Source organism: Papaver somniferum, chromosome 11 (genome assembly GCF_003573695.1).
Source record: "Papaver somniferum cultivar HN1 chromosome 11, ASM357369v1, whole genome shotgun sequence".
In the NCBI taxonomy this organism is placed as follows: Eukaryota; Viridiplantae; Streptophyta; class Magnoliopsida; order Ranunculales; family Papaveraceae; genus Papaver; species Papaver somniferum.
Genome location: NC_039368.1, coordinates 85053653 through 85072788, shown reverse-complemented (window position 1 = coordinate 85072788; position 19136 = coordinate 85053653). Strand labels below are relative to the sequence as shown.

General features: G+C 38.5%; 1 pseudogene; it reads left to right on the top strand.

Annotated features, from left to right (window-relative positions):
- Window positions 1-16076: 16076 nt before the first annotated feature.
- LOC113325536 lies at window positions 16077-16176 on the top strand (annotated as a pseudogene).
- The last annotated feature ends 2960 nt before the right edge of the window (window positions 16177-19136 follow it).

Here is a 19136-nt window from a genome sequence, read left to right as displayed (position 1 = left end):
ACTGCAAAAATTGTTTGTAACGGAACTTCCACTGTGTATAAGAAATATTATACGACTCCATGATTCTTTTTGTATTAGTGAATGATTATATAAAATAGAAAAAGATGGTGATCAACGTAGAATTAATTCTTGTTGCAATTCTCCTTTGTACTTGCAGCTATGAGAGATTCAGTTGTGATTTCTTCCCTAGAGCTTTGACAGGAAATATAATTATTGTCATTTAAACTCTTTGCCCAAAAAGCATAACAGACATAGCAACACACAATATGTGAATTGAATGAGTCATTTGTTTGTCACTCACATGCAAAATAAGATGTGATTTGTAGATGGTGGTAAAAGTGGTTCGATTTTCAGACTTGTGAAGGATACTAATTAGACTTAAATTCTAATATTAAAATAGAAAACTTACTAAAATTTTTAGCAAACTCAATCAAAGATGATATCAATATTAAAAGAAACACTGAGGCTAAGATTCCACTATTTTCCAAGTTCAAAGTGATTAAACCAATACTTATATTTATGCAATTTTCTCGTTTAATTTGATTCTAAAATATTGCAACAAGTAGATTTTCAAAAGTAGTAATTGTAAATACCAAGTATGAAGCATCAAAAGTCTTAAAACTAAGCATACTCCATCAAAATAGATCACAATCACTCAAATAAAAATCATATTCAATAATAGTTCAAGGAAATAATCATATAATTATTGCAAATAAAAAGATAAAATAGAATATACCACTTTTTGTTGGAAAAATAGCTTCCTCTATCGCCTCAGCAATGGGGTTTAGCTCCTCATATTAATCATGATCTCAAAATATGTGTTTGTTGCTCAAAAGATGATTAAAAGAGTGAAAAGTAATAACACAAATTGTTTGCAACAGTGTATTGGTGTTGCAAAACAGCTGTTACAATGGAACTGTTACAGAAAACTGTTGTAAATATTGTTGCTTTGTCGCTGATTTTAAGACCCCAGAAACGATTGTCTTCAATGGCCTTTTGTTCTTCGTGTTCTTCCTTGTGCACCAGCAGAAACGATTTCCTGCAACTCGATCTCTGGAGCTCTGTGGTGTTCTAAACTTCTCCTAAGGTTTTGTTCCCTCCCTGTTTCGGTACCAGCATCCTATTTATATACACAGCAACCAAAAATACCGATTAAATCTCTGGTTTTCTTTTCCAAAAAGGTCACGGCTTTTCTTCCCTGTTTTGATTAAAACTCTCATTAGTAAATATAGGATATGTCCAATGCGTCCATATACTCTCTCAATCATTCACGTATCTTCCGAAATCATCAATATACTCGACAATGTTTCCACGTACTTTCCAAAAGCAAAGCCAATAAACCTGAGTATATATCTCTTCTTTGTTTTCTTTGAGAATGAATGTTAATCTTCTCACACGTCTTCTGTACTAATGCAAACTCTCTTACCATCGCTGGTTTGTCACCAATACTCATTATCAATCCAAGTTTATCCATTCTCGTGAATATCTATTGCACTGTCTTGCTCCAACACGATGCTGCAACGAGTTTCCCGTCAAAAAGAAAAAATTCAAATGTAGAGGATGACGCCCCTTATCCTGCTGTTGGGTGATTTTAACACTTAGGGTGTCCTGGGTGTAAATAACAAGTAGGTGCCCCTTAGTAATTGAGTGCCCCTTAGTAATTGAGTGCCCCTTATCCAAATAAAGCGTGTCTTTAGTGATTTCCTCCCACGAGTGCAAATACCACTTTTTTGAGCCAATTTTCGCGCAAAAGCTTATTTCTCCAAAAACACCTACAAAAACATAAAATAATCAAATAAGTATAAAAGCGAGCACTAACAATACACATAATTGAGATCAAAATAGACACATAAATGCGTCTATGAAATACCCCCAAACTTATTATTTGCTAGTCCTCGAGAAAAAATAAAATAAAAATCCTAACTCACTGTCGCAAGCATTGTCGATTGCATTTAGCGTATGCAATAAGCCTTTAAACCCCTAGGTGTCCCTAGTGGCGGAGTGTTGTCTCCGGAGGGATTACCAGAGGTATACCCACAAAACCTTTATACTCCAGACCCTAGCTTTCTACATAGAACCTTGGAAGGCACTAAAGAATCTCCTTGGTTGGCATACTTACTGACTACAGGAGGAAGTACCCTGATGCGAAATTCCAATTGTTGTACACGAGTTTGCACTCAAGCATACTAAAATTCATATATAAGTGTCAGAGCTCTACTCAGATAGTTGCACTATGGACATCAATATCCGGAGTCGAAACTAATCAAATGGATAGATCAAGAAGATGGATATAGAAATACATAGATGGTTTTGATGTTTACTAGGTGAACGGTGTTTCTCATATCTGTCTGAAGGCCTCCGCCCAAATAAACCTATCCTAATGGACTGAGATACCGGTCTGACTAATATCAACACACTGGTATATACAAGGGTACCAGTGGTCGATAATCCTAACTCTAGGTCAACACAACTGGCATATACAAGGGTTCCAGTGGTCGACTTTATTGAATTTATTCCAGTTGGTCTGATGGTCTGGTCTCTTTTTCTTTTTTTCGTATCTCAATCACTCTAATTCACCCTAGCATTGGTAACAACTTGAATTGTGAGCCCCACCTAATCACTTAGAGAAACATAGTTTAAAAACAAAATAAAATAAAAATAGAAGTGAAAAGGACTCAACGAGTTATGGTGAAACTATCATGTTATTTCTAACCTGAGCTCTGTGCTTTTATGAATAGACTCTTTAGATGTTGCCATCTAGTCAGATTGGTTCCTCAACTCCTACAACCAAAATGCTTCCATCCACTTAGATTGGTTAGTGCCATCCTTAATAGGGATAAATTTCTAGGCTCTGGAGTTTATTTATTGCAACGAAAAGGTAACAAAAAGTTCTACCCCACCCCCAAACTTAAATCTAACGTTGTCCTCAATGTTTGTAATCAAAGAACAGTACCAAAAATATAAGTAACATGAGGAAATAGTAAAGAGAGAAGTCGGAAAGATAGTTACTGGGTGAAGTGTAACCAAAAACCTACAAAAATATTATACAACATACAAAATCGCCTCGATGGTCAATCAAGGTAAACAGGGTCCTCCAGAGGGACCTCCTCAACATCACCTGTAGGAAAAGGATCTAAAAAGGGCTTCAATCGCTGACCGTTAACCTTCAAAGAACTACTACCATCTGGTGTCTCAATCTCAACAGCGCCATGAGGAAAAACAGTACGGACCACAAAAGGACCGGTCCACCGAGAGTGCAACTTCCCGGGGAATAACTTTTTGACCTCGAGAAAATGACTTTCGTAAAATATTCCTATCATGCACAAGTTTCGTTTTGTTCTTATACTCGTGAGCACTACCGTATGCATCTCTACGAATCTCGTCCAACTCATTGAGATGGAGCTTTCTTTGATCTCCTGCCTTGTCAAGTGAAAAGTTTAAGTTCTTAATAGCCCAATAGGCTCGATGCTCTAACTCAACAGGCAGGTGACATGCCTTGACAAACACTAAACGATAAGGTGACATTCCAATGGGTGTCTTAAACGCAGTACGGTAAGCCCATAAGGCATCAGTAAGCCTCGACGACCAGTCTTTCCTATTTGGATTAACTGTTTTCTCTAGAATACGTTTAATTTTCCTATTGGAAACCTCTACCTGACCACTAGTCTGAGGGTGATATGGGGTTGCTACTTTATGGGTAATACCTTATTGTTTCATTAAAAGAGCAAATGGTCTATTACAAAAGTGTGAACTTCCATCACTAATTATAGCTCGCTGATGAGTGCTAAAAAGTGCATATTTCTATATATTTTTCTTGGCATTTAACTCATCTTTTGTGCATTAATTCTACATTTTATCCCATATTCTGTGTTTTCGTTGTTTTCAAGAATAAATACTTTTCTTAATTAATTTTGCATTTTTAGGTACTAAATAAAGCCTGGTTAACTCACGGAGCGAAAAGAGTAAAGGAACGGCAAAGACTCTCGCTAGGAGGAAGCAAAGAATGATGTTTGCAAGAGACGGATCAACTAGGAGTGGGCTTGAAGAGGAAGAACTGTTCTTAAAGAAGATATGGGCTTGGCATACCCAAGGCCCAAAACCCTTACCCAAATCCATTTCCATTATCCACACCCATTTCCATGAGAGCCGTCAGATTGGATCCATCTTGTCATCCAACGGTCGCCTCATCATTGTGCATCAAAATCCGAAGCTCCTGTCAAACACCATAGTACCTAACTCCATCTGAAGCCGTCAATTTTGTTGTATCTCATAATCCAACGGTCGCCACATACCTCTCCATCGTAGCCGTTCGATTCAATCTATATGGGATCATCCAACGCTCTTTACTCGATGTTCATCAAAGTTCGCTATCCCTGCTTCACACCCTAGTCACCGAACCCTATTACCCAACCAAACGGACCCTTCTTCTCCATCGGATTCTTCTTCTCATCTTCCCCAAACTGCAGAGAGCTGCTCCACAGTTCTGTAACTCCATCACCTCCACCAGCTACACCTTCTTCTCGAACCACACCACCACCACAACCACCCGACAACACCACGACATCTCTCTCTAGCCTAGACTTCTTTCCAAATTCACATCTCTGAACCCTAGGTGTGGGTTTGACAAGAAAGCTCGAGCTAGGGTTTCACCAACAGCGAGGAGAAGACAAAATTGAGGGCAGGAAAAGCTTCAGAAGAGCAGAGGGGACATACCCAAAGCATGGGTCGAGCTCAATTCAGGAAATTGGTGAGAGAATTTGATTTTCCCCAAAAAATTAGGGTTTCGAATTAGGGTTTTGTATTTTTGAAAAAACTATAAAAGGGAAGCTGTAGAGAATGCAAAGGTTGATCTTGGGTCATCCGAGAAACCCCCTAATTGGGTTAATTTAATTTAATGTCAATTTGATTTCACTGTTAATTTTTAGGGTTCTTCATTTACAATTTTCATTCACTGTTTAGTTGTTTAAATGCTATGTTATGTCACATGATCATGTTTAGTTCCATTTTAATGTTAATTATGTTCTGAGTTTACTGCTGAGGCTCAGATGAAACCTTAGTGCGCTATTGAATGATGAATTGCTAGGAAGGCCTGTTTTGCTTGAGTAATGGGAAGAAGTTGTTGCTATGATATGCGTGTGATTGACTGTGCTTTCAAAAGACATTCAATGCTAGGGGCAAATCAGTGAGCAAGCTGATTTTCTTCCCATTCTAGTTGGATGCTTAAGTTTTTAAATCTAGAATTGCATTGTTTAGCTAGGACACAAGGTGGATTCTAAGCCTTAGCTTAGCCACAGCTGCAAACTCCTCCCTGCCCTTGGCTAACAGCCTTGGTTTATTTGGATTTGTTTCCTGTTAACTGCCACTGTTACCTTTGCTTCACTGTCACATTTACTTCACTGCCTTGGTCTTTCTCTTTGCTTCATTTCCATTGCCATCCTCACTGCCATTTTCACCATTTCCTTTGCTTTTCTTCACTATCACTCTCCACTGCCACTGTCACCTGTTTTGTGTTTTGTATTTGTATCTGTTTTCTTGTGTTTATTGTTTTATCATCCATTGTCTTATTATTTCACTACCATCTTCATTGCCATTGTAAATTTGCATCCTTTTTCCCTGTGCTGCTTCCATGTATATACCATTGTCCCTTTTTCTTTGTACATGTCATTGTAAATGCCATCCTTGGCCCTGTGTGATTTAGTGCCCTGTCTGCCTAGAGCCTGCTTTACCTTGTCTGCCTGCACAGCTCCTTCTCTCCCTTTCCCTGCTGAGCACCTGCCCTTTGCACTGCTGCTGCTGCAACTGAGCTTGGCTCAGCTAAGACCAAAGTTTAGTTCAAGGCCCAGCCACAGTTCAGGTTAAGGCCTAAGGCCCAGGTCACTGTTACCAAGCCCAGTTCACATCAAAAGACCAAAAGCCCATAAGTTCACAGTCAATCCAAAAGCCCACTGAGCCCAAAACCATTTCATTGTTACAAAAACCCACTAAGCCCAATAGAAATTTAGAGCCCAAATAGCTAGAAACTCCAAACACCCCCAGTCTCTGTGGATCGACCCGTACTTGCACGAGCTATAACTGATGACCGTGCACTTGTTGTATTACTGTAGGCCCGTTTCATTTCGCTTCAATTTTATACGCTTTCCCGGGCCCACCAAGTTTTTGGCGCCGCTGCCAGGGACTCGGGTTTGTTTCTCTAGTAGTTTTATTAGCTATTTTTGCATTTCACTGTATAGCATTTGCATCTGCATCTGCTTCACTTCATTTGTTGTTGGACCTGCTGTTCTGAACTCGGTTTTTCCTCTGCTGGGACGCCACCAAGGAAAAGAACCAAAGCCCAACTGGGTTTTTGCAACAATATCAGAGCAGCTGGGCTGTGCTTAAAATGTAACCCATTTAAGAGAACCCGAATTGTGGGCTTCCAATTTTTTTGTGGGCTTGTAATATTAAAGCCAATTTTTGGGCTTTTTATTTTCTGTTGGGTTTGTAATTAATTTTTGTGGGGTTGTTTGTTTAATTTGTGGGCTTGTATTTAATTTTTGTGAGCTTGTTTAATTTGGACTGGTATTTTGTATTCTGGGTTTTTAAACCCAGCTGAGCTTGTAACCGATCATGCTAGGTTAACTCGTTAGTGGGCCGAGTACCCAAATTCTAGGCCGAGATTTTGGACTCAGTTTCACCAAACGTTTTCAAACCAGCTGAGCCAAAGCAAACACAAAACCAACAGTGGGTTTGCTCCCATTCAAAAACCAAATTTTATTTTCTGTTAAAAAAAAAAAAACCAAAATTTTGCTCCTAATTTCAAAAACCAAAACTTTTCTCCCATTCAAAAACCAAATTTTACTTGCTCCCATTTTAACAACCAAATTTTTTTTTTCTTCTTTAACCCATTAAAACCAAACTTGCTCCCAAAATTTTAAAAAACCAAAAAAATGTCTCCCGCCAAAACCAAATTTTTCCCAAAAATCCAAACCCTTTAAAAAACCAAATTTTGAGCTTTGTAAATTCTTTACTTAGCTTTTGAGCCAATCATGAATAGATCTTTTTCTACAGTTGGGGAGTACAACAAATCCCTTAGAGAACTTGCATATGGACAAACTTCACGTTATGAACCTTCCACGGACCATGATGTGAATAGTCATAGGAATTATTATGGACATTTTCAAAGTCCCGAGCCGCAATACATGAACCCTAATGACTATTCATACATGCATCATTCATCGCAACGTGAAAATGAACATTCTGCTAGAGCCTCACTCACACAATCATCACTTATGGATCAAATAGAAGCTCGAATCACAGCTTTAGAAATGCAATCACATGAGGAATCTGTCACATCTAATTTTCTTAGGCAACCTGAAATCTATGCATGTCCCGCATGTGGTAGTTTAGACCACCCTGTTGAGAATTGTCATATTTTGCATAATTTTAGGCAATATAGAGAAAGTCCAAGGTATGAAATGCCCATAAATTGTGAGAATGGTAGTCATTGGGACCATAATCAATCCTTTGAGGGTTGCGATCAATATTTTATAAACCCTAATGACCATGCACACATGTACCATTCACCACAATTTGAACATGAAGAATTTTGTACTCCCATGAATTTAGACTCCACCACAGAAGCTTTAAGACTCTGCAAGCAAGACTATGATAGATCTACATCACGAATTCATGCATATTTAGATCAGATTTTGCTTCACCTACAAAAGGAGGAAATTCATGAGGAAATGTATGTTGTCCCTAATGAAGTGTCTAGTCCCATTCATGTAAATAATGTTGAATATGAACCTAATTTAGAGGAACATGAATCGACTAATGACACCACCACTGTTAATGAGGACCAATATGCATGCTACCATGATGATGATTATGATGATGATGATATGTTAGAAGAACATGAAAATATTGTGGAACCTGTTGGTTCAAAAACATATGGCTTCTCGCCCTCGACCTTCATGCATGTTGTTCTTTCTAATACTCATTGTAATTCATATGATTTTGATATTGACATGGGATTCGTACAATTATTCTGTGAAGATGAGCATGACATAGGAATAGTTGAATCTTCTGTAGACACTAATATGCATGAAAATATATTTGATGTGTCTGATTCTCTACCTAGGTCACATTGTGATATTTCTCCTGATTTGCCGATGCATGAGAATGAATCTGTTGATGATGTTGATGACTCTGATTGTGATCTTGCCAATTTGTTTGATGATTGTGAGCATGTTGTGACACTTGTAGAAGACTTAGGAGATGTTGATGTGATTAGTAATTATGTGCCTATCGTCCTACATAAGTCACAATCGGATGGCCTTCCACCCAACCTAGATTTGGTTTGTACCGATATTGTCAAACCAATTTTTCTGAGAATTCCCAACCTAGGTTTGGAACTGTGTGCTTCCCAAGTCCTCTTGGACTATTTTGCTTCTAAGTATAATACATCTGAGGAACCACAGTTGGAATTAGCATGTTTGCCCGTCCCTAGTACAGTTCACTTTGAGCTAGACCTTGTGCATGATGAACCCCCAAAACTGCGAGATTTTGTTTCCAAAATTTTATCCGTTGAAAAATCCAGGTTTGGGGGTAGCTCATTTTGTTTCACAGCTTCACTTTCATGCCTATCATATTATTATTGTGTGAAGCTGTTGAAACCTCTACACTTTGTCTTTTGGGTTGATCCTCAACTCTTTAGATTGTTAGTGTATGGTGAATTTTTTGTATATAATCCAGTAGATAAAATTTCTTAAAAACCCTTTTGTTCCTTTTGTATATATTTTGCTAATCCAATATGATCTCGGCTGACATATGTTGGATTCTTGCCCTGAATAACGGAGTTCTAATATTGCTTTCGCCGAAATCGGGTATTCTCTTTCCTTTTTCTCTACTCAACATGATCCTCTTCATATGTTGTATTATAATTTTGTTCATATTTTGAAACGTTGAGGACAATGTTTAGTTTAGGTTTGGGGGTGAAAAGTAGATACTTTGATAATATGCCATAATTGAAAACAAGAACTCCTTCTTTTTGAAAAAAATGAAAATATCAAAATAAAAAAATTAAAAATTGAAAAAAAATTCGTAAAAATGGAGCTCATTTACCTTGAAATGTTGACTCTTGTGCAAATATGTAATTATTAGGAGTCTTAGTCTAGATATTTAGGCACCCTGATTCTAGCACAATTCACATAGTGATAAGAAATTTGCACGCGCACGATCTACCAATACATGTATAGCCTCGATCTTCAAGGTGTTTGATAGGAAGTCACGATTGCCAATCACTTTAGAATACTGAACGAAACTTGACTAACTTGTTCTTTGGTTGGTTGGGATAGAAGGTGGAGGTTACATTAAGAAAGACAACCATCGAATTTAACTGGGTGCATCAAAAAGGGCTACCTCTTGCAAAGTGTCATGTAATTTTTTTGTTTCTTGTTATGTATCAAAAGAGCTACCATATGTAAAAATCAATTTCAAGTTCTTGTGCAAATTAAAAAAAAAAAAATTCAAGTATTTATCAATTCCATCCTCTCTTGTTCCAAAAATAAAAGAGAGTAGTCAATGTAAATAAGAGTCATGTAAAGAGTCATCTTTTGTGTTTTATTGTAATAATCAAGGAAGGGTGTATGCCATTGATGTACAACGCGAGTAATTGTGAAATACCTCCAACTCATTCACAATTCTCGTAAAGTCCGGACAGCTAGCTAGATTTCGACCTTGGTTCTTAGCCTGAGAAACTATCTCTTGGTGATTAGTAGTCATAACATCCGATCTTTCTTTACACATGTGTAGATACACTTTACACTCTTATCACATGTTTTTTTTTGTTATCAGTGCTAGGATCGTGCCTTGATAGCTAGATTGACATCTCCATTTTGCTGTGAGCTTAACTGACTTGCACATGTCACATTTGATGGAATCTGAGCTTATATTTTGACCTAGAACTTTGTAGGTACGTTCTAAGCAAACCTTCACGAGACTTCAACTCGTCCACTAGGGACACTGAGTGGTTTAAAAGGCTTAGTGCATACGCTAAATGCATTCGAGAGACCAGCGACAGTGTTATAGGTAGGATTTCCTTAGTTTTGTTTTACTTGAGGACAAGTAAAATTCAGGTTTGGGGGTATTTGATGAGTGCTAAAAAGTGCATATTTCTATATATTTTTCTTGGCATTTAACTCATCTTTTGTGCATTAATTCTACATTTTATCCCATATTCTGTGTTTTCGTTGTTTTCAAGAATAAATACTTTTCTTAATTAATTTTGCATTTTTAGGTACTAAATAAAGCCTGGTTAACTCACGGAGCGAAAAGAGTAAAGGAACGGCAAAGACTCTCGCTAGGAGGAAGCAAAGAATGATGTTTGCAAGAGCCGGATCAACTAGGAGTGGGTTTGAAGAGGAAGAACTGTTCTTAAAGAAGATATGGGCTTGGCATACCCAAGGCCCAAAACCCTTACCCAAATCCATTTCCATTATCCACACCCATTTCCATGAGAGCCGTCAGATTGGATCCATCTTGTCATCCAACGGTCGCCTCATCATTGTGCATCAAAATCCGAGGCTCCTGTCAAACACCATAGTACCTAACTCCATCTGAAGCCATCAATTTTGTTGTATCTCATAATCCAACGGTCGCCACATACCTCTCCATCGTAGCCGTTCGATTCAATCTATATGGGATCATCCAACGCTCTTTACTCGATGTTCATCAAAGTTCGCTATCCCTGCTTCACACCCTAGTCACCGAACCCTATTACCCAACCAAACGGACCCTTCTTCTCCATCGGGTTCTTCTTCTCATCTTCCCCAAACTGCAGAGAGCTGCTCCACAGTTCTGCAACTCCATCACCTCCACCAGCTACACCTTCTTCTCGAACCACACCACCACCACAACCACCCGACAACACCACGACATCTCTCTCTAGCCTAGACTTCTTTCCAAATTCACATCTCTGAACCCTAGGTGTGGGTTTGACAAGAAATCTCGAGCTAGGGTTTCACCAACAGCGAGGAGAAGACAAAATTGAGGGCAGGAAAATCTTCAGAAGAGCAGAGGGGACATACCCAAAGCATGGGTCGAGCTCAATTCAGGAAATTGGTGAGAGAATTTGATTTTCCCCAAAAAATTAGGGTTTCGAATTAGGGTTTTGTATTTTTGAAAAAACTATAAAAGGGAAGCTGTAGAGAATGCAAAGGTTGTTCTTGGGTCATCCGAGAAACCCCCTAATTGGGTTAATTTAATTTAATGTCAATTTGTTTTCACTGTTAATTTTTAGGGTTCTTCATTTGCAATTTTCATTCATTGTTTAGTTGTTTAAATGCTATGTTATTTCACATGATCATGTTTAGTTCCATTTTAATGTTAATTATGTTCTGAGTTTACTGCTGAGGCTCAGATGAAACCTTAGTGCGCTATTGAATGATGAATTGCTAGGAAGGCCTGTTTCGCTTGAGTAATGGGAAGAAGTTGGTGCTCTGATATGCCTGTGATTGACTGTGCTTTCAAAAGACAGTCAATGCTAGGGGCAAATCAGTGAGCAAGTTGATTTTCTTCCCATTCTAGTTGGATGCTTAAGTTTTTAAATCTAGAATTGCATTGTTTAGCTAGGACACAAGGTGGATTCTAAGCCTTAGCTTAGCCACAGCTGCAAACTCCTCCCTGCCCTTGGCTAACATCCTTGGTTTATTTGGCTTTGTTTCCTGTTAACTGCCACTGTTACCTTTGCTTCACTGTCACATTTACTTCACTGCCTTGGTCTTTCTCTTTGCTTCATTTCCATTGCCATCCTCACTGCCATTTTCACCATTTCCTTTGCTTTTCTTCACTATCACTCTCCACTGCCACTGTCACCTGTTTTGTGTTTTGTATTTGTATCTGTTTTCTTGTGTTTATTGTTTTATCATCCATTGTCTCATTATTTCACTACCATCTTCATTGCCATTGTAAATTTGCATCCTTTTGCCCTGTGTTGCTTCCATGTATATACCATTGTCCCTTTTTATTTGTACATGTCATTGTAAATGCCATCCTTGGCCCTGTGTGATTTAGTGCCCTGTCTGCCTAGAGCCTGCTTTACCTTGTCTGCCTGCACAGCTCCTGCTCTCCCTTTCCCTGCTGAGCACCTGCCCTTTGCACTGCTGCTGCAACTGAGCTTGGCTCAGCTAAGACCAAAGTTTAGTTCAAGGCCCAGCCACAGTTCAGGTTAAGGCCTAAGGCCCAGTTCATTGTTACCAAGCCCAGTTCACATCAAAAGACCAAAAGCCCATAAGTTCACAGTCAATCCAAAAGCCCACTGAGCCCAAAACCATTTCATTGTTACAAAAACCCACTAAGCCCAATAGCAATTTAGAGCCCAAATAGCTAGAAACTCCAAACACCCCCAGTCTCTGTGGATCGACCCGTACTTGCACGAGCTACAACTGACGACCGTGCACTTGCGGTATTACTGTAGGCCCGTTTCATTTCGCTTCAATTTTATACGCTTTCCCGGGCCCACCAAGTTTTTGGCGCCGCTGCCGGGGACTCAGGTTTGTTTCTCTAGTAGTTTTATTAGCTATTTTTCCATTTCACTGTATAACATTTGCATCTGCATCTGCTTCACTTCATTTGCTGTTGGACCTGCTGTTCTGAACTCGGTTTTTCCTCTGCTGGGACGCCACCAAGGAAAAGAACCAAAGCCCAACTGGGTTTTTGCAACAATATCAGAGCAGCTGGGCTGTGCTTAAAAGGTAACCCATTTAAGAGAACCCGAATTGTGGGCTTCCAATTTTTTTGTGGGCTTGTAATATTAAAGCCAATTTTTGGGCTTTTTATTTTCTGTTGGGTTTGTAATTAATTTTTGTGGGCTTGTTTGTTTAATTTGTGGGCTTGTATTTAATTTTTGTGAGCTTGTTTAATTTGGACTGGTATTTTTTATTCTGGGTTTTTAAACCCAGCTGAGCTTGTAACCGATCACGCTAGGTTAACTCGTTAGTGGGCCGAGTACCCAAATTCTAGGCCGAGATTTTGGACTCAGTTTCACCAAACGTTTTCAAACCAGCTGAGCCAAAGCAAACACAAAACCAACAGTGGGCTTTCTCCCATTCAAAACAAGCATCATCAAAGACAAACTTAACATCTTTTGCAAGCAAATTGCAAAGAGGTCTAGAAATAAAGCTAAAATCCTTAATGAATCGACAGTAAAAACCTGCATGTCCTAGGAATGACCTAATATATTTTACGGTTTTTGGGACCTGTAAGTCTTAATAAGGTCAACTTTGGCTTTGTCTACCTCTATACCCTTTGAAGATACGATGTGCCCTAACACAATTCCCGATTTAACCATGAAATGATATTTTTTCCAATTAAGCACTAATTTTTTTCCTTACACCTAGTCAACACTAATGTCAAATGATGCAAGCACTCATCGAAAGATGAACCAAACACTGGAAAATCATCCATAAAGACCTCTAAGAACCGTTCTACCATATCAGAAAATATGCTCATCATACAGCGCTGAAAAGTTACAGGGGCATTACATATCCCGAAAGGCATGCTTCTATAAGCAAAGGTACCAAAGGGACAGGTAAAAGTGGTTTTATCTTGGTCTTCTGGGGCAATAACGATCTGATTATAACCGGAGTAGCCATCTAAGAAGCAATAGTGACTATGTCCAGCTAATCGCTCTAGCATTTGGTCGATAAAAGGAAGGGGAAAGTGATCCTTCCTTGTGACCTTGTTCAATTTCCTATAGTCAATACACACACGCCATCCCGTGGTCACTCGGGTTGGGATTAATTCATTATTATCATTCTGGACTACAGTGATACCTGATTTCTTGGGGACAACATGAACAAGGCTGACCCACTTACTGTCTGAAATTGGGTAAATAATACCCGCATCTAACAACTTAAGAACCTCTTTTCGAACTACCTCTTTCATGTTAGGGTTCAGTCGACGTTGCATCTACCTAGAAGGTTTGGAGTCTTCCTCTAAATGAATCTGATGCATACACACAGAAGGACTTATACCCTTAATGTCTGTTATAGTCCACCCTAAAGATCCCTTATTGTCTTGAAGTACATTTACTAGCCTACTTTCCTGATCACTATCCAAATCGGAAGCTATAATCACAGGTAAAGTCTTATATGGACCTAAAAACACATACTTTATAGTACCGGGTAGTGGTTTAGGGTCCAACTTTGGGGGATCTTCTAAAGAAGGAATGAGAGTAGTCTCAGAGACTGGTAATGGTTCGAACCTAGATTTCCATATATAAGTGTCTAACACAGGGGTAGAATTTAATAGAGCATTCACATGTTCAATAGTGCTATCGTCGTCAAAATCTAAACCAAAATGGGATAGACAACTTTCTAATGGGTCTTCAGACAAGATGTTTGGTAATGACTCCTGAACTAAGGACTCTATCATGTTCACCTCCTCAACACATGTGTCATCTAGCTCATGAGGTTGCTTACTGACATTAAAAATGTTCATCTCCATAGTCATATTACCAAAAGAAAAACTCATCACACCATTTCGACAGTTAATGATCGCATTAGACGTAGCTAAAAATGGGCGACCTAAAATCACAGGTATCTGGTTCTCTAGGTCAGGGACAGGTTGGGTATCTAGGACCACGAAATCCACTGGATAAATAAACTTGTCGACCTCAATAAGAACATCCTCGATAACACCTCGAGGGATTTTAACAGACCTATCAGCTAACTGCAGTGTCCTCTGAGTAGGTTTCATTTCACCAAGTCCTAGCTGTAAGTATACATGGAATGGCAGTAAGTTCACACTGGATCCTAAGTCAAGTAAATCTTTTTCTACCCGGAAGTTACCTATTGTGCAAGCAATGGTAGGAGAACCTGGGTCTTTGTACTTCGGAGTTGTGAATGATTGAACTTACGTGACTAGCTAAAAAGGCTTTCTTATGGACGCTAAGTTTTCGCTTTCGCGTACACATATCCTTAAGGAACTTGGCATAAGCAGGAATTTGCCTAATTGCATCTAATAAGGGAAGGTTTATGGTAACTTTCTTAAAAACCTCCACTATATCATTAAAGTTCGATTCCTTCTTTGTTGGTACTAATAACTGAGGAAATGGGGCTCTAGACCTAAAATCAGACCTTTCAGGAACCGAATTCACATCATCAAAAACTTTATCAGCCTCTTTAGCTACTGGTCCTGAGAGGTGAGATCCTGAGAGGTGAACTACAGTATGTTCACTATCGGGCATGGTTACCTTATTGCCTACAACTCTACCACTTCTAAGGGTTCTAACAACATTCAATTGATTCGATGGTTTTGCACCTAATTCATGAACTCCTCTAGGGTTGGGTTGTGTTTGACTAGGAAATTTACCTTTTTCTCTCAAAGAATCACTTATCAGACCAACCTAGGTTTTTAACTCGGAAATAGCCTGATTATTTTCTTGTCCAATCCTGTTACTAGTTTGTAGACTCTGTTCTACGGATAACTGAAATTTTGCAGTTTGCTGAGTTAACAAGGCGAGAGATTCCTATAAACTTAGGATTTTCTTATCTGACTGATTCTGAAACTGAGCTAGTCCTTAAGGATTCTTAGTATAGCCAAAACCTGGGGGAGCATTAGAATTACTAAACTGACCTTGACTTTGGCCCTTAGACCACGAAAGTTTCGGATGGTTTCTCCAACCAGGATTATAGGTTTCTGAATATGGGTCAATCTTTTGACGGTTATCAAATCTAGTTTTATTATAAAGAGCATTGTCCTGCTCTTCAATATTATGTCCTTCCCAAAAAGGCTCCACTCTACCATTAGTCTGGCCCACTTCTAAGGCTTCTAACCTTTTTGCTTTAGTAGCAATTTTGGCATCTGATTCATAGCCTCCTTCTACCCTATTAACGTTTCCTCTACTTAAAAGAATTGTTTTCTGGGGTGCCCTACTATTTTCCCATTGCTGGGTTTTTTTGGCGATTTCATTAAAAATTTCCATCGCCGTATCAACAGTTTGGTTTTCAAATCCACCAGTGCATAGAGACTCAACCATGGTCATTGTGGAACAATCTAAACCCTCATAAAGGATCTGAACTAGCCTAACCTTTTCTAAACCATGATGAGGACACTGGGATAATAAATCATTGAACCTTTCCAAATACCTATATAAAGATTCTCCCTCTTGTTGTGAAAATGTGCATATTTGCGTCCTAATAGACGATGTTTTGTGCCTAGTGAAAAACTTATTGAAGAAGGCAGATGTAAGTTGTTTATATGTCTCAATTGACTCGGAGTCCAAACTATACAGCCACGACTTGGCCTTATCTTTCAGGGAAAATGAGAATAACCTAAGTTTCAAAGCATCATCATCTAAGCCTCTAATTCTTAGAGTACTACAAATTTCCTCAAAATCCCTAACATGGTAATAAGGGTTTTCATTTTCTTTCCCTAAAAAGATTGGGAGCATCTGTAAGGTCCCAGGTTTCAGTTTATAGGGTGCCTCCGTTTCAGCTAACTTAATACACGAAGGACGAGTAGTCCTAGTTGGATTCAACAAAGCTTTAAAAGTTGCCATTTCTGGCGCTATCGGAGCAACATGGATTCTCTCCTCAGTCAAAGAACGTTCAAAAACAGACTCTTCAAAAGTCGGACTTTCTATATTAAGGTAATCGAGACGCTTCGAACTACTAGGTTTCTATTTAACAAATCTACCTAGTGCGTCTCTTTTACGTTCATGCATACAATCGAATTTTCTAAATTGGAAGGGTAAGCAAACACAGATCAAGGCCGACTCAACCAAATCAAACATATCGATTTCTAGCAAACAAAAAGCATGATGGCTCCACTTAGATTGTTTTTAGACCAACTTCTAATCCTTCGAACGGGAATTCGTTACAATTTAAGCAAACCCCTATGGAATCAATCCGAGTTAATGTAAGTTGAATAGAGGCGAGGGAAGCTCGGTAGAGATTTGATACCCAAGGCCTCACCGGTATTACAAGGCGGCGCAGTCACGCATTCAACTTACAGAAACCGTCAAGAATTTCGAAGTATGCTTAAAAGAGTAACCAATATTTTTCGAATGACTTTCCTGTTAAGCTCGCTACCCTATCGGTCTCGTTCTAGTCAAAATTTTAGGCTTAGGTTCGCGTAGGTTACGTGTTCCTAAAGCGGGCAAGAAGAGAACGGTGAAGAAATCCGAACCCTTATCTTGTATGGCCAGGCCTTTCCCTTTACTAGAAAAATAAATGTCCGTATTCAGTCCTCAACATATATGCATACGAAGGAGTCCAGTAACTCGCTGACAGGGGATTCGCGAGTGTTTAGAATCTTACCTCCCGTTCCAGACGGGGGATGAATCTGTTGAAGTCGACTCGGGCCACTGACTCCGATGTATAGTGTACGAACCCAAGGTGGAGAGACAATATCGTAATTGTTCTCCTTCTCTGCAAACAGTTTATATTTAAAGTACCCTTCCGTAGGGTAATAAAAAAATAACGTCCCAAAGTCCAAAAGTCCAAAAAAATAAAGAAAAATTACAAAAATAATAAACCCCAATACAATTTTTTTTAAAATAAAATAAACAAACCCTAAACTAAAATTGTCTTCTTTTCTGTTCTTTTTTGCTTTAACCTTTAGCTCCAAGTCTTTATGAAATCACCAAACTCCTTGGCTTAATTTCCTTTATGATCCAGAACCTGTAGACACAAGATAAATACCCAAAAACATAAAAAAGGACAAAAATAATAAAAAATAAAAAATCTAAAACCCTAAAAGCAATTCCGCGTCGGCGACGCCAAAAATTGATGTGATTTGTAGATGGTGGTAAAAGTGGTTTGATTCTCAGACTTGTGAAGGATACTAATTAGACTTAAATTCTAATATTAAAATAGAAAACTTACTAAAATTTTTAGCAAACTCAATCAAAGATGATATCAATATTAAAAGAAACACTGAGGCTAAGATTCCACTATTTTCCAAGTTCAAAGTGATTAAACCAATACTTATATTTATGCAATTTTCTCGTTTGATTTGATTATAAAATATTGCAACAAGTAGATTTTCAAAAGTAGTAATTGTAAATACCAAGTATGAAGCATCAAAAGTCTTAAAACTAAGCATACTCCATCAAAATAGATCACAATCACTCAAATAAAAATCATATTCAATAATAGTTCAAGGCAAATAATCATATATTTATTGCAAATAAAAAGATAAAATAGAATATACCACTTTTTGTTGGGAAAATCGCTTCCTCTATAGCAATGGGGTTTAGCTCCTCATATTAATCATGATCTCAAAATATCCGTTTGTTGTTCAAAAGATGATTAAAAGAGTGAAAAGTAATAACACAGACTGTTTGCAACAATGTATTAGTGTTGCAAAACAGCTGTTACAATGGAACTGTTACAGAAAACTGTTGTAAATACTGTTCCTTTCTCGCTGATTTTAAGACCCCAGAAACGACTGTCTTCAATGGCCTTTTGTTCTTCGTGTTCTTCCTTGTGCACCAGCAGAAACGATTTCCTGCAACCCGATCTCTGGAGCTCTGTGGTGTTCTAAACTTCTCCTAAGGTTTTCTTCCCTCCCTGTTTCGCTCCCAGCATCCTATTTATATACACAACAACCAAAAATACCGATTAAAACTCTGGTTTTCTTTTCCAAAAAGGTCACAGATTTTCTTCCCTATTTTGATTAAAACTCTCATTAGTAAATATAGGATATGATCCCAATATACTCTCCCAATCATTCACGCATCTTCCCAAATCATCAACATACTCGACAATGTTTCCACGTACTTTCCAAAAGCAAAGCCAATAAACCTGAGAATATATCCCTTCTCTGTTTTCTTTGAGAACGAATGTTAAACTTCTCACACGTCTTCTGTGCTAATACAAACTCTCTTACCATCGCTGGTTTGTCACCAATACTCATTATCAATCAAACTTTATCCATTCCCGTGAATATTTATCGCACTGTCTTGCTCCAACACGATGCTGCAACGAGTTCCTCGCCAAAAAGCAAAAATTCAAATGTAGAAGATGACACCCCTTATCCTGCTGATGGGTGCTTTTAACACTTAGGGTGTCCTGGGTGTAAATAACAAGTAGGTTCCCCTTAGTAATTGAGTGCCCCTTATCCAAATAAAGAGTGTCTTTAGTGATTTCCTC